We start from the raw sequence: 17,533 nt of genomic DNA on the forward strand, positions 1-17,533 counted from the left end.
CAGTGGGCTGAACAGTTAAAGGAGGACATCAGCGTGGCGACAAAGAAAATCCAGACTGAACTGGAGGTGGACAGGATGGACAGCCGCCTCGCTCATCTTCTAGAAGCGAAGACGTCACTTTTGAAACGATGGAAAGGGCAGAAACTCAACCGAAGGCTCCGAAAAAAGATCGCGGAGCTCAACAGAACTATAGAAGATCACTGCCAAACCTTGAGCAGACAACAGTGGGATGAGGTCTGCAATTCTGTGGATGGCCAGATGAGAGTTGGAGCTAAATGGAACATACTCAAGCATCTGCTGGATGATACCAATACCAAGTCAAACCAAAGACAAGTGATAGCGAAGGTTCTACACCAGGCATCACAATCAGAGACATTGCAGACCGTACTCGACAGATTAGCTCGCAAGTATCTGCCACTGGGCAACTCGAGTGACGAAGACTATCCCCCCTACAAAGGCTCATCTTGCCCCGAGCTAGATAACCCCTTCAAGGCATGCGAGGTAAGGGAAGCTCTCCAGCATCTAAATGGCAGGTCTGCCCCTGGTCCTGATGGCATCCCCAACCGCGCCCTCCGAAACCTGGACGACTGCTCTATAGAATGGTTGACAGAGGAGATTAATGGAATATGGGAACGAGGGGTTGTCCCGGAGTCCTGGAAAATGGCCTCGGTCATCCTCATTCCAAAGCCTGGAAGACCCCCGAGTCTCTCAAACCTCAGACCCATTTCCCTCACGTCCTGCGTGGGGAAAGTAGCGGAACATGTCATACACAATCGAATTTCTAAGCACATCGAGAAACAAGGATTGTTTCCGTACAACATGATCGGCTTTCGTCCGGCCCTGTCAACGCAAGACGTCATGAAACTCATCAAATGTCAAATCATTGACAACACCACAAGAGATATAAGAGGCATCCTAGGCTTAGACCTAGAGAAAGCCTTTGATAATGTATCCCATGCTCACATTCTGAACTCCATCTCAGAGCTCAATTTGGGAGACGCCTTCCACAGATACATCAGCTCGTTCCTACGGGATCGCAAGGCCACGCTCAAAATCGGTGACCTCAAGTCCGACAATTTCAGTTTGGGCCCCAGAGGCACGCCACAAGGTGCGGTAGTCTCACCACTGCTTTTTAACATCGCCATGACGAAATTATCGCAAAGACTCTCCAACATAGAAGGGATCAATCATACGCTCTACGCTGATGACATCACAATCTGGTGCACCGGAGGAAGCGAGGGAGCTGTTGAATTAGGCTTACAGGAGGCTGTAGATCAAACAGAGCTGTACCTGGAAAATACGGGGCTTAGATGCTCCCCGAGCAAGTCTGAGCTCCTCCTCTACAGGCCAGTCAGGAGAGGCCCCAAACCTAGAGGATGGAAACCGTTGTCTGAAATAAACATCAAACTCCACACTAAAAGCGGCTGTACCATCCCCAGAGTAGACACCATTCGGGTCCTTGGCATGTTCATCGAATCGAATGGCAGTAATAATACTACGCTCAACAGGCTGACAGCCAAGACTGAGAACATGATGAGACTCATCAACAGAGTCTCGAATAGGCATGGAGGCTTAAAGGAAGACAACCTCCTCCGGTTGTTCCACGCCTTCCTCATGAGTCATATTGTTTATGTGGCCGCCATGCACAACTGGTATAACTCCGAGAAAAAACGATTAAACACTCTCATCAGAAAAAGTATTAAAAAAGTACTAGGCATTCCGTTACGGGCGAGCACGGACCTCCTTATGCAACTAGGAGTGCACAACACCTTGGACGAGATAATCGAGGCCCAGGAGTCAGCCCAACTGGCCCGTCTATCCTGTACCCCGGCTGGAAAGAAGATCCTGGCAGTTCTTGGGATCAACCCTATCCTCATGGAAGAGCGGAAATATGAAATATCAGACAATCAAAGGAACAACATACGAGTTGCACCGTTTCCCCGTAATGTTCATCCTCGACACAACGTAGGCAGACGCAGGGCAAGAGCCCTCGCCCTCCTCAAGCGTACCAAAGACGATCCTTACTCGGCATGTTTTGTCGACGCAGCCCAATATGGACAGTCGTCTAACTTCGCCATTGCCCTCGTTGATCACAACGGACAGATAGTGAATGCGGCTTCCCTGAAGTGCTCAACACCAACCAGAGCGGAGCAGGTCGCAGTTGCTATAGCACTCCTAGACAACAGCAGATCACAAATATTCACTGATTCGAGATCGGCGGTCAGGGCTTTCGCTTCAGGATCCATCGCTAAGGAGGCTCACAAGATTCTCAAGAACAAGATAATCTCTCCGCACACCATCACGTGGTTTCCGGCTCACCTCGACCCCCAGCTTGACTCGTTTCCCAATCTTAATGACATTGCCCACTCCCAAGCGCGCGCACTAACCCACCGCGCGGGAGCAAGATTGAGCTCAGACTCTGGGGTTCTCGAGTTTCGGGACACTCTCACTACTTTCAGCGAAATTACTATGCACTATCACCTGGGTAGGAGGACTTACCCTCCCCCTCACTGCAAACTGGCTAGACCTCTGGCGTCCACTTTACGCATGCTTCAGACGCAGTGCTATCCGAACCTGGCCCTTTTTCACATGATCACTCCAGAGGCTTTCAGCTCTACTTGCCCCGACTGTGGGGCTGTTAGCAATCTCGAACACATGCTCTGGCGATGCCCCTCGTTACAGGGACCCAATCGCATCACAGAACAAGAGTGGAGCTCTGCCATCCGGAGCTCGGAATATGCACATCAAACTTGGGCTGTCCAGAGAGCCCACGATGCGGCGGTTAGGCTCGGCCTACCAGTCCCCACGTGGGAGCGGCCCGCAGCTCTGCCCTAGGGCAAAGCGTCTCAGGACCTTGCTATTAAAGTTCTTTGTCTGTCTGTCTGTCTATCTTTATGCTCAGCTCTCACGGCAAATAGTGGCTCACATATTTCACGTACATTTCATTGTTTGATACCTTCTAAATTTACACTTTTTAGATTGGTATGGATGCCTGGTCATAAAGGATTAGCTATCAGTGAATTAGCAGACAGCTTGGCGAGAGCTGCCATTAGTGGTTTAATTCTCCCGATCCTTCCTGTGCCTGCTCTCATAACTGCTGCTAGGTTAAGGAAACGGGCAATCATGCAAGATTGTTGTAACATATCATTAACAAGTTTAAGTGATTACCGATACCTCCTATTTTCTTGGAACAGAAACTTCTGCCGTAATAGAAAAGTTGAAGTCCTGTTGACGAAATTCCGATGTCTGCATTAAACAATTATCTGCATCGATCTGGTCTGGCGCCCTCCTTCTTGCGCTCATACTGCGGTGATGATGAAACAATAGAACAATTCTTCATGTCATGATGCCGTCTTTCCGCATTCAGAAAACACGCTTTAGAAAGACAATTTCATAGTGCTGGATTAAATACGATTCCTGACATTCTATCTTTCGGAGCTTGTTCTCTGGGACACCATCATAGAGATGTTGGTTCAGCTATGGGGAGGTACATAACTGAATAAGGACGATTGCCTTGCTAAATTATTAAAGTTTATCAAATTTTATTTCTTTAGCCATTAAAAATTTAAATAAATTATGGGATTTTACGTGCCAAAACCACTTTCTGATTATGGGGCACGCCGTAGTGGAGGACTCCGGAAATTTGGACCACCTAGAGTTCTTTAACGTGCACCTAAATCTAAGTATACGGGTGTTTTCGCATTTCGCCCCCACCGAAATGCGGCCGCCGTGGCCGGGCTTCGATCCCGTGACCTCGTGCTCAGCAGCCCAACACCATAGCCACTGAGCAACCTCGGCGGGTGCATTCGAAATTTCTCAATAGCGATACTTTTCAGACTCGGATAATCTTTTTCTTAAATCAGCTGATTCTTCGCCAATCCCCCATATTGGGTGTAAGCCACTCTCCGAGGCAAGCAAGCAAGCAAGCATTTCGACAGATACTCACATGGTGCCAAAATAAGTGGCCCATCCCCTGGCGAACATAGGGTCCCGGAAGAGCCAGAGGAACACCAGAAGAATACAAAGCAGCAGGACGGCTACTTCGTGAAACCTGCGATGTATGCCACCAACAGATGACCGTTGGCACATGACGGTTCAAAATTAAGATAATGAATAGAAGACGTGAGGAATGAGGTTTTGGTCACGAGGTGAAACTTAGAAACCCGTCTGGTTATCGACACTAACTGTCTGGGCGCCATCGGCAGCACCTCTTTCTTCCGAAATACGTACACAGATATGTCCCTCGAGTCCTATGCACCTATTTTGCTTCCCTAATCAACGTCCACTGCGGAAGCCAATTAATCCTTCATTGATTACGTGTTCCTTAAGCTTCGAAAAGCCTTGGGTCCTATCAACTAACTTGTGTAAAACCAAACAAATCAAGAGGCAGCCGCAGCGTACTCTCTTAGATCTAAAGTTTACATTTTATAACACAAGGACGTTTCTAATTGCTAATGATTTCTAATACTTTCACTGCCAAGACACTGCGGCTGCGACGCGCGTTCTGTGCACAATCCTTACTTGTGTGCTAATTATAGCACTGCCATGCAGGTTGTGTGTCGACGAATTGGTAATTCACGGTGCAGTCTCGGCTCCCTCCGACGTTGCATTCCTTCAGTTTCACCCTAATGTGACCTCTAACTATTCCAAAGCCTTCCAAATTGGTTGGACTCAAGCAATCGAGACTGTCGAGAATTTTAAACAAAGCCCCTATCACAACATAAAAACATTGATAGATTGATAGTTAGAAAAAAATCTGTACATGCACTTTAGAATTCACGTAACTTATAACATGTGCTGTCCAGTGTTAACGTGTAGCTAAACGTGTTGCTGTCACGTTACAATAGTTGCGTCACTTTTACTTGAAGATACCCTCCCCTTGAAACAACTGCTATATATATCCCCTCGGAGCCCCTTGCAAGCATTTAAGTGTGAAATTCATGCGATGCATGAATTCCTTATTTGTTGAGCTTAACCGGAATAGGATTGTCGTGAACACGGTATTGGGTCTAACTATTGTCTATTTATATTCTCTAATATTGTCTAACATATATTCTAGAAAATATAGTTTTCATCTGGAACAAATTTTGTTTCGATTTTCTGCAAAAGCATACGTAGTCCAGCACCTAAAAATTAACTCGTGATATGAAATTAAAGCTGCGGTATTCACCTGATTTTTCTCATTATTATTTGGATTAATTCGACCCTTCTATGCAACTATGCCCGTTACCTAGCCTTCCCCGAAAAGTGAAGATAGACCACTCTGATGTTCACGCCGGGCACTGCATTTACCAAAGCATACTGACTCTTGAGAAGGATAAACGATAGCGCCCATTGCAATGGACATACGCGAGGAAACTGGTATAGATAGATAGAAAGAGAGAGATGCAACAAAAGAAAGGCGCGGAGGTTAACTAGAACGCAAATCCGATTCACTGCTCGGCACTAGGGAATGGGAACGCAGAAAGACAACGAGGAAATGGCACTTTCAGGGCTATTGCTCGTTCTATTTAGAAGAAAGCCTTACCCTCCACCCCCAGAAAACTAGCAAGACTAAATACCTTTCTCACGGAGCAAGATCTTGGCACCATGTTCTCGTACATCACAGCTGCAGAAGGCCACAAGATCGCTGCTACGATTACTGAAGGCAAGTGTAGCGGATACAACACTGTAGGTTCAATTACGTCGGCGACTCCAATACACATCAACACTGAGCTTTGTCACTTTCATTTAGTCTTTTCTTTTCCATTCCCTTCCCCCCGTACAGGGCTTAGTTCTGGTTAACAGACCCACCTTCCTTTATCTTTTGCTCTTTCTCTTTGCACCTACATTTCCATAATTAGACGCAGAACAAACGCCCCGCTTTATTTGTTGTCTTAAATATTTCGCAATTTACCCCTCACCACGTACCTTCATGCATATTTTAAGGATTAGAGCCAAAATACATATATAATTTTATACCTTTAGGCCCTATGTCTCAAACCACAAAGACTTCAAGCAGTGTAGTTAACCGACCGACCATATAGGGCTCAGAAGTTTCTTACCCACGATGTGTCGTGTTCTACAATTACTATGTGTGCATTTGCACGCAGTCATTGCTACGTGCTTTTATGCGAAAGAACCTTGGTACAAGACAGCTTGGAGTGGACACCGTAAGGGTGAAGATTAAAACATGGGGAACTTGGTTTAGCATTTTAGCAATATGGCGGCGTAAAGATGAGGAAAGGGCGAATTCTTCTCGGAAAATAAACAGTTGCAATGTGCGTCTTTGTTCCTTTTCTGTGTCGTCTTCTTTCCTGCTATATGTGCTTGTAAAGTTAAAAAACAAAAGACGCCGAGATAGCTTAGCGGCTATGGTTTTGCGTTGCTAAGCACGAGGTTGCGGGCTAAGATCCCGGACGTGGCGGCCTCATTTCTAAGGAGTCGAAATGCAAAAACGCCAGTGTTTCGTGCATTGGGGACAGATTAAAGATCCCCTCGTGGTCAAAATTAATCCGGAGTCGGCCACTGCAACGTGCCTCATAATCTAATCTTGGTTTGAGCACGTATAAAGCTAGAAGGGAATTAAAATTAAAAAAAAGCAATTGCTCAGGTTCGCGCTCTTTGTAACGTACTTGACGGGCCCCAACGCAGCGTAATTCCGACGAATGGCGGCCATGGTGTGGCTACGGCTTTCTTTTCCCAGGTCTGGGCTGGAACGAGAAAGCCGGGTGTGAACATTCTTGCAGAAACTTAACGCTGATCATGCAGGCACACATTACGATATGCTAGAATCGCAAAAGAAAAATACTCAAAATGGTCCATACGAACACACGTGCCGCTGAATCCTGCAACCGACCAACTGTACTACGTGGTTCCAACTGCAATTTAACAACTGAGGTAGGTATAACAGTGATAAAAGGACAAACCGCTCAGCTCGTACAAATATGGGGTGATCATTTATAAGTTTTACACTATTTTTAAATATCGCTTGTTGAAGATATCATTATTCTATTCCATGAGCTGGATTGTTTAGAATCTCGGACATTGCTTGCACGAAAAATTGAAAAAGTAACAAAAGTCACAAAAAAAGTCACAAAAGTCACCAGAACGTCCATGTACCTTGTATCACACTAAGGAAAAATATATCTTAATGCTGGTGCAATCCTGGAAATTCATTTCAAGTGGATGCGTCTTGCAAATTCACAGCCTACAATTCGTAAATTGCGATTTGTGCCGTAAAGTAACTGAGAAGTTATTTAGTAATTTTTGTCTAATTACTTGAATAGGTCTTTCGATTTCGAGTGCTAGTAATGTCCGCTTCCTCGAATAATCAGATAGGCGACAAGAATTGTGCTATCTGCCGCAGGTGATGTTGAAAAATTCCGTGAAACTAAATATCATCCTCCCGTATGTTTGGATTCTCGAGCGCTAAATGCCCCTCATAATTAATCTGAACCCAACAACCACTCCACAGCGGCACATATCAATCATGCACATACTCACGCATAAGCAATAAAAACCCCCACACGCGAACTAACACAGCCCTTCGCAATGGCACAAAAACCAAGAGCACGTGACAGAGAGGAGGGTGACCCCAGCTCGGCTCCATGGCCCCACATTCATTGGCAATCGCAACGCAGTCCTTCATGGTTTAACACGTAGAGCGGCTTCGCTTAATAACATGAACGTATTTGTCTTCCCGCAGGGACATTGGACTCTCGGCACAAATGTATTTTGCGTCCTCATTTATTAGTAAGCACAAGTTACCGAGTGACTGGACACGTTTATTAGGGAAAGTTTAGCAGGAACCAAACGGCAACACTCCACCAGCGTGACTAGTGGACGAGCGCAGGGTGGATTTCTTGGAGTGGAGGCATCCTGACTTTCTTTTTTCTCTCGGCTATACTTCACTGCTCATGGTATTGTTTATTTCTCCTGGTAGTGCCAGCGATACGGGCTCACACCGGATTTACCATTGCGGCATGTTTAGCTACAGGTTAATATGCTCAGATGGGGCGATTTCTGGGTTGCCTTTGCAAAGAGCAAATGCACTTGTGACTTTCAAACGCCTATTCCGCTTTACGGACCGCCAACGCGAGCACATGCATGACACAAAACAAATATGGACGTAAGATTTGAGTCGCAGCATCCCCGCCACATTCTAAATAAAAAGTTTGGTCTCTCAGACTTAGGTGTCCCTTCGCTTCGCACCGGCGGTGAGGGGAGGCGCTAAACCAAGGAATATATGACACAGCACAAACAGACATGCTGAAGTACAGGACCACCTAATACGAAAACATTAAGCGCCACCTAAAGCTGACCATGGCGACGAGACGGTCGATGACTACAAAACAACGACGGCAAGAGACCAAAAGGCCTCCTGCTGGAAAACCGCGGATCGCATGTACCGACTTTTTAAGTGATGTCTACAACGCTGATAGCATGTTCAGAATGAAGAAAATGATTTCTATCAGGCTGTCGAACAAAAATAAAAAAGCAATGACATCGCCTCGGTTCAAGTTCCAATTTCGGTGCAGTGTCTTCCATGTGTCTCGGCACCCGTGTGTCAGGCAGCACTTTGCAGCACAAGCTCTCAACAATAGCGTGTGCGCGAATAATTGCACCTCAGGAAAGATGAGTGACCTCACTAACACACTGAAAACAAGACACAGTGTACTGAATGGTATAAAACACAGGAACTCAATTTTATAATATAGATCGAGCGAACATACACGTAAAATGAAGCACTTCATAGCTCAAAAGCACGAAGAGAGACAGGAAGGACTCAACACTAGCGATGTCCGTCCTGTGCATGTCGACGATTTTCCGGTAATTTCCGGTATATTCATGCGGCTTATGGCGTTTTCGTTTAAATTCATTGGCGTAAAGCAACAGCATTAAGAAAGAAAGCTTGTGCTACAACAAAGAATGGGCCTCCATTCTTTCTTTTCGGTGAAAGCTGTGGCGCAACATGATGGTCCAGACTGTCACGCCACCACCTGCAGCTCTGCTTCGGCTTCACATGCAAGCCCGCTCACGTTATCTGACATGAGCACTTCTCTCGTAGTAGTCGCTCGCTAAAACACAGCGGGTCACCGCCGCATATATAGTCGTCTAGGTGAAGCGCTCGCCCGCAGTTGCGATATTCATCGGAGGCAAGGCGAAGAGTCGGCATTCTACCCTTTAATTTAGAGTTTTGAGTTGTTCACTTCCAGCACCAAGCGCAACTTCCCGACAGTATCACAGTTCACCCTACGATCATATTGAAATTATGACCTCAGCTGAGAAGCAGCGACTGCGAGCGTGTCCGCCACATGTCTGCTTTGTTGCCACTTTCACGGAAGTGAAAAAGTGAAAAAAAGTGAAAAAGCCAGGCTCTGGACGAGCGAAAAACGGCACCGAAATTCCAAGTGGCGGCGACGCCACCTCACGAGCGCACCTTGACGGAGCAGAGCGGCCGAAAGCGTGCACCTGCTGCCGCTACAGCGGGCCACGTGGGGCGTGAGAGTACAAGGGCATCGCCGTGATTCCACGTCACCCTCGCTCTGGGAAAGCGCGTTCCTCCCCCACGCAAGCTCCCGCGTTCGAGCTGTGCCTCGACATGGCCAAATGAAAACCAACCAAACAAACGCCTCCTAGATAGCTGGCCTATAAACTCTGTTTTATAACATCATGCGACTTGGACCGAAGTTTCCGTAACGGAGCCCGGCTTGTAGGAAGCGGTGACGTCAAAATCACCGTGGCTTACTCGAGAATGTCCCCTTTAGATTCTGTGGATGTCGGGCAAGGTAGCATGCCGTCACGGATCGAAGTGCACCGACCTTGTGTGGAGGCGCTGGCCAAGCACGCGCCCGATTGCCCGCGATTAGATAATTAAATCAAGGACCGCACAGCGCCGTTCAATTGGACGTTAATGTTTTCGCATTCGCAGCTCTTAAGTCCTTATATGTCCTTGTTTTATTATTATTATTATTATTTGCTCTGGTAATTGTGTCTTCTGTTCTCACGAGCTGGTAAGTATTCTTAGCCCTCCACGTGTATCGTTCTTATATATACAGAAAAGCACCACTTCTTTACGTGCTCTCCATATGTATAGTGCGATAACCCTACGGGTTGGCTAATTGGCGCGACCAATGGAATGATTTCTCAAAATCCAATCTCCCGCCATGTGAACAACGCTGTCAAATTTTAACCTCAAGAAACTAGAAGCACGCACGCTACGTTTGTGCGAAATTCACCGCATTACCGAAGTGCATAGGCGTACACCCAGAAAAAAGATGTACATCAGTGCGTACAAAGGTATGCGCCCGGCTATAGAGCGGCATTCAATTTGTTTAGAGTGGCGAGGTATTATTTTAAGATGCTATACTCCTTTATTTGGTGGAACCAAATTGGTTTTGCCAGCGGCGAAAATTACCCTGATGTCCAAAGTCGCCTACTTTTCAATTCTGCACCTGAAACACGGCCCCTTATATCAGTGTGATGTCAAGTACCTCAAGCAGCTAAGCTTCCAGGAAAAAATTTCTTTTGGTATCTTTCGGCTACTATAAGAATGATAGGTTAGTAAAATAATTTTTGCACGGTGTAATCTTTGCGCTTGTGGCTTCAAACGTTCTTTCCAAGTTATTATTTTACGCTTCATCTTTCTAAAGTTCCAAGCACTTATTTTTATATACAAACACAACATGGTAATGAGTGTTCGTACACATGCGTATCCATTGCAAATTGTTGCATTTGTAAATCAATATTTTGTTGAAAATGGTCAAGTTGAGAAGTCACAAAGCCGAATGAAGCTTAAAAGACCAAGTCCATGCCAATCCGTGTACTGTCCCTGACTCTAAAGATCCCTCAGCCGTCATACTCCTACTCCAGTAGATATTAGCGCCAGAGTTCCCTATGGAAGTTTTTGCGGTGCGCTTTCGCGTGTATTGGGGTTGGGACTGCCTGTTTGCCTGATTGCCTGATTGTGTCCTTGGTGAGGTTATAAATTAGCAGGGGGAATCAGAAGGCCCTCGCACCTATTTATTTAGCCAAAATACGGCTGTAAATGCGAAGTCAACATATCCATTCCCAGCGGTGCACCTTTCTTGGACCGGCCCAGCATTATCTGCCGGTAGTTCACAACAGGCATGAACACTTGCATGACAATGAACGTTAGGTTCCATAGTCAACAGGACGAATTCTATTCTAACATGTAGTGCTTAGATGAGACGAATGTCAGAACCGGTGTGGGGAGTATGTAGAAAAATAGGTTAAGGTACGTAAAATAGTATGTTATATCTGTAAAATCCTGTATGTACAAAATTTTGGCTAAAAAAGTAGGGGGAAAGACTTTCTGATTCGCCCTCGTATAATGCCATGAAATTTTTATTTACCGAATATTCCCGATTTACAACTGTAAAAATTCGTAACGCCATGGGAGCTAGAGCGGTAACTTACCAAGGAGGCATCTCGATCAATATTTTGTTCTTGCATTTTTTTCTAGCTTTCCAAGCGTTCACTGAAATTCATATTGACCTTCTTGCATGTTGCAAGCATAATTAACTAATACTGCCTAACTTAACATTCCTCATTAATCTCTCTTCAAGCATATGGCCAGCGCCTTTTACTGTTTTACTTGCAATAAAAAAAAATCCTTTACCGCGTAGTCTGCACACCTAGGTAATATCTGTTTAAAGTGGCAAAGAGCTAAAATTTTCTATTTAACCAAACAAAGCCCAACGTATCATTCTATCATTCTTTATACTGTGAGTTTGACATCAAGGATTATATTCAACACAAGAAACTTAATGCAAAGCTCATAGTAGCGTTTTTGACAGGCCTGTGCAAATTTTCCCACTTGTGCATAGCTCAGAAAACATGTTAACCCTCCGCAGTGATCCCGGTGGCTATGATGTCCTGCTGCTGAGCATGAGTTCAAGGGTTCTATTCCCAGCAGCGGCTTCGGCATATCGATGGCGGCGAAATGCGAAAATTACTGCAGGAAATCCCTATAGTGGGACTTGTCGGACAGTGCGTAAGCATCATTTCCAGTCGCTCGTCTTGCATTTCCGAGGGAAGTAGCCCCAGAAGCTAGCGCATTAAAACGCTCATATACTTAGATGCACGTTCAAGAACCCCATAGGTGGTATCAAAATGAACCCAGAGCCCTCCATTATACGTCGCCTCGTGGCTTCAGTGGTACTTCAGAACGTTAAATCTCATGTAATAACCAGTGAAAACAATCACAAATTATTTTTAACTCTAATACCACTTTATATATCTTTTTTTAAAGAATATACTCTCCATGGCCATAATTGAAGCTGAACAAGCTGCTCTAATGTCACTTGATGTGGAACGGTGCACGGGCTATCTGGGATTTAAGCACCTGGTATATGTGTCAGTATCAGTATCGGTGAATTGATTTTAGGATAACATAAATGTAATGGTCAGATGTTACGTAAACGACACAGTATTTAGGAGACTGAATATGGTGGAAAGAGCGCGTAATTGTACAATGTTACATATTAACCCCGATTTGCCTAATTGGGTTGTAACCAAAAGTAATCAGCCTATTAACCGATGCATTAACCTTCAAAAGTAGACGACAGATATTCAGATGGCCCAACACAAACACAATTCCCCAAATTACTCTTCCATAGAACGTTGGCTATCGTTTACGTTTCGCGTTTGTTCTACGGGGATAAGACATGTTTGTGTGTAGTTATTACAAAAAAAAAGAAAAGCTTGCCTCTTGCATCGAAAGAATGCGGGTACCACGGCGAGAAAAATGAGGCCAGTTCCGATGATTGCGGTTGGCAGGGCAAAAAACATCCACAGCGCATAGTCCACAGGCGCCCGGTCTCCGTACAAGCTTAAAAAAGAAAAGAAGAAATAATAAAGTTGTGCGTAACCTGTCTTCTTGAGCGTCCAGACTAGGGATGTATTAAAACCATTTAAATATTATTCCCAAGCATTTTCTTTTTCTTTTTTACCTGCTACCCAACTGCTTCATTACTCGCAAAGCCGGCAGTACAGTATACCCTTTAGTACCTCATTATCCGGCCTAGCTATACATCTAACTCTGTGAAGTCGCTATCCCCACTCACTCCTCGATAACAAATTTGAAGACAATGTTCGAAGCGCCGCTCGTGATGGTCGCTATGGTGCCCGTGTTGGCGCCGTACAAAACGCTGAGGTAGAGGAGCGCGCGTATTCGGTGCTCGGTCGTCTTGTCCAGGAAAGCATGCCGGTTGCGCACCTTCATGGGTACAACCACATCGGGCTCCTCTTTGTCCCTATCGAAGAGCAAAAGAACGCCGCCTCGTGAGATCATTCACTGGTCTAATGGTCTGTCACAATGCAAATATATTGTAAAAGTGGACCAAGCAGCAATATGGCGCCAACATAACAACAATACAACCGAAAGTGCTTTCCATAAGCATTAAAGGTGAACTAAAACGAAGAAAAAACACCGAACATGCATTGAGCTTTGTATAAGTAATATGCAATGGTTAATAATGAGTTGCGTTAAACACCTCACAAGATGACCCCGGGACGAAACCTGTACATTATGGATTGGTATTTTATAATAGGTAAATATTTATTCCATGAACAACGCCAAGAGGGAGGTGGTTCGTGGAATAAATATTTGCATGCTACATTAGATTAATTAGCAACGTCGCTCTTAATAATTGCTCGATCGAACACAATGGTGCTTTTTAGCAACAGCGCGTCCAATCAAGCTTGTCTATATTTTTTATTTTACATTACATAATTGTCCACTTAGGCGTCCATTTCGATGTCCATTGAAGTGTCCATTTTGCTGCCCATTTTAGGTACAAACCTAAAATGGACCGCCATACCAGAAAGCAGATGAATTCAGTTATAATGTCTAAGGTTCGGAATACGGCAAGTCTACGCCGGCTCGGGATGCGAAAGCACAAGCCATGACGGGACGTCCGGCAGCGCTCACCTATTTTCCGTCACCTCTTGGCCTCACTGAATGCTACAGAGTTAATTCACAGAGGCGGTGGTATTACGTTAACAATACACTTATTGCTTACATTTAAACAATTATTATTATAATAAATGATGCTGACGCACCCATCCTGGTGTGACAGGAGCTTGGTGCTCCCGTTGCTGACAGCAGCAGCAGCAGCTTTGGCAACGCGTTATCTCCATTCTTCACGCAGGCAACGGTGGCCGGAACAGCAGGGAGAGGGAAGTGGTGGGCAGAAACAGGCAAATTAGGATTAAACATTTCACACACGTCCTTAAGTATCGTCGATGAAGCCCAAACTAAACGTTCAACCGGCATCCAAAATACATTCTACCATCTAGGTCATCGTTTCGGGTAGCAAATTTTCTGTTAGCAATGAGCATGCTTGCACAGTCACACTGGGCTTTTAAAAAAGTTAACCCTAAAGAATTCGTAGCGCTTAACATGAACTACCTCCTCATGCGGCGAAAATTCGTGCACCACAATATGTTCGACTATACAGGGTTTTCAGAAATGCCTTCAAAATTTCTCATATAAAAAGAAGGTGCTATAATTAGGCAAATTCTTCTGGACTGCTTATACCGCAGAAGCGTACATTTTGAAGTCACTCGTGTATTCAATTAAAGATATAACTATGAAAATTCGGCTAATGAAAGTTTTCATGCATTGAACATGAAGATTACTCATAATGCAAAGTTAGGATGAATAGTTGGGAGTGTTGTTTAAGCATGATCTGAAGTGAAGGCGCGACAACGACGGCGGACGAAAAGGGAACCTGTCCACATCGAGCTGCTGCGAGTTTTCTTAACCAGACTGCCCGACTGGAAGAGACAGGCCACCCACAACCTGTTCTAGTTTACGTAGCAGAAACAATCCTGAAGAAGTCACGAACCCGCCAACTGGACCAGGAGCCACCTCGCGAAAAAGAAAAAGCAGCTGTCATACCCTACATACACCGCATGTCGCATAACTTGAAAAAAGATTGCCAAGCGAGCTAACGTAAATGTCGTGTTTTCTGCCCCGTGCAAGCTCTCTAAGCTCTGCAGAATGACCAACCCTCTTTTCCGCAAGGCACCGGCCTGTGTCACAAAACATGATAACAACTACGTAGATTTTCAGGCAGGAGTCGTATATGAGATTCCTTTAGATTGTGGTAGAAAGTACGTGGGCCAAACAGAGCAGTGCATGAATGACAGGCTGAGGCAACACAATAACAAAGTCAACAATGGGAGGAAGGGCCACTTGTCAATTCATTGTAGAAATTGCAAATGTAAGCCAGACTTCCACGCCTGCGCTGTGGTTGTCAGCAGCCATGACAAATGGGTTCGGTTAGTAATTGAAGCCAATAGGATTATTGAACCAGGTGATAACTGTGTAGGTGTTGCATCCAAATCAATATCACGCAAAGAACTGCGTTCCCTGAAGGCGAATGCGCACTGAGAAACTGTGATTGCGCTGCCTGTTTAAAATAGTGGTGTTTTTTTCCAGATTAAACATTGTTGGAAGTGGCGCCCTGTCTCTGTGTTCCCTCTTCGTCCACCGTCGTTGTCGCGCCTTCACTTCAGATCATAATGCAAGACTTGAAACTCGTCATCCGAGGAGTTTTTGACAGGTTTCGAACATTCAAAAAGCTGACAGTGCCAACTTTTGCTGCATACTAAGCTTTCAAATCGCGGCCTGATAAGGGTGCTCACCTCATACTTGAGAACAAAAGATAAATCGCATCTTGGTTTTCATTTGTGCACTATTTGAGGCAGGTGGCGGCCACGATGAAATCAGTAACGGCTTAAAATTAACTCACAGACTATGAAACGGTATTACTACTGTTAAAGTGTAATCGTTTAACTAAGCCAGCATGAAACGTTAGAAATTGAAATATTTGTGCCATTGAGCTCAAACTACGTTCAAAGCCACAGGCACGAAGATCATACAATATGAGCGTGAACACAGGAGCGCGTGTCATATGACCTCAAACCCTGCTATGGACGATACGCGGCGACCACCGTCGGAAACAAAGCGGAAAGGAGGACGCTGTTCTAATTACCATTGACACTCACAGCATGCGTCTCTTTATACAAAGTGCGGAACTTCACATCGCCAGCGTAAATTGATAATGCTGTTTCATATTGCGGTTACTGGTAACTTTGTGCATCGAAGCGTGGTCAATAGTAGCGCTGTTTTGAAGCGTAAACATTCGAGAGCTACTTCCCTGGAAAATCTGTCCATCTGTCTGGAACACGTGACACGATTCGCTCCAAAAGATATACATCACGTCCTATAGGGGTATATGTGAAAATACCTTACGCTAAACGCAGGAACGGGGGCCTAAGACCTGCGCTCTAAAAAAAAAAAAGCATGACTGAAAAAAAATGACTCGCTGTAAGTCACTGCGCACGTAACCGTCTTATCGGCTATCGGCGGCCAGTGAAATGCCGTAAGCTGCCGTTTTCGACAAACGCAGGCGCGGTGGGAGTGCCAACCGTCAGCGGAAGAGCGCCCCCTCTATTTTCGACAGCACCATCCGTGTATCGCTCTAACTCGGTTTCGAAAGCTATTTGCAACGCGTTCGCGTGTTCCCGCTCATATTGCAAACGTTAGCACTAGTCTTCATGTACATGGTGAGTGAACGCCAGCCGCGTAAAAGTTCCCTCTAGTAGTTTTAGTTGGAAACACTATGGGTATTTCGCAATACCAAATTATTTTGAACCAGAACGAATCGTGAATGCGCGGTGAAATAAGATGCAATAGTTCCACATTTAGACTTTTAGGAAATTGCGTTGCCTTCTTATAAACTTCCACTATTTGCAGCAAACATTATACAGGATGCATTATATATATATATATATATATATATATATATATATATATATATATATATATATATATATATATATATATATATATATATATATATATATATCGTTTTTATTTCCTGGTACAGACCTGCAAACGCCTTTTTTGCATCAAGTTTGTGGACATTAGCCGATAGAAACTGTAAGGCCATAAGCCGACGGGCTATCTATATTATTACGTCCTGCAGGCATTTTAGCGACACATCTATTAATTTCTATAGGTTGCCTAGCTATTTGTTGAAGTAAGGCGCTTCAAGTTCTCGCTCTCAGAGATTGCGTGACACGGTATAGTACGTTTTTATATTACCACCTCATCTTCGGATAAATTGAGCAACACGTGGATACCGACATTATCCGCAATATAGCTGGAGCAAGAAAATATCGCAGTTTTCGTTCGAAAAGGGAAGCATTGATAGCGATCGATATAGTAAAGTATTAGACGAATACGTGAAGTGAGGGTCATAGTTTTATTTGCGGTGGAAATTACCGTGAACATTCGCTCGCTAATTAAATTACCAAGGCTGCTGACACGCACGTACATGCAAGCACGACGAGATCCCACTCGATAACCGCGAACACTCGGCGTCACACAACGCTGGTGTAATGAAGAGCGCAAACAAAGGGGAGAGAAAGCTTCGTGCTGACGCTCGCGTCACCGAGATTCCGAAACTTGTGACTGCGTGGTCTCCAAGATATAGGCGAGTGCTGGAAAACTGCG

General features: G+C 44.9%; 1 pseudogene; it reads right to left on the minus strand.

Annotated features, from left to right (window-relative positions):
• The window catches only part of LOC139052526 (Na(+)/dicarboxylate cotransporter 3-like), a 53,876-nt pseudogene that overhangs the window by 15,059 nt on the left and 21,284 nt on the right, over nucleotides 1-17,533 (minus strand).

The sequence above is a fragment of the Dermacentor albipictus genome, unplaced genomic scaffold (assembly GCF_038994185.2).
Source record: "Dermacentor albipictus isolate Rhodes 1998 colony unplaced genomic scaffold, USDA_Dalb.pri_finalv2 scaffold_26, whole genome shotgun sequence".
Classification (NCBI taxonomy): Eukaryota; Metazoa; Arthropoda; class Arachnida; order Ixodida; family Ixodidae; genus Dermacentor; species Dermacentor albipictus.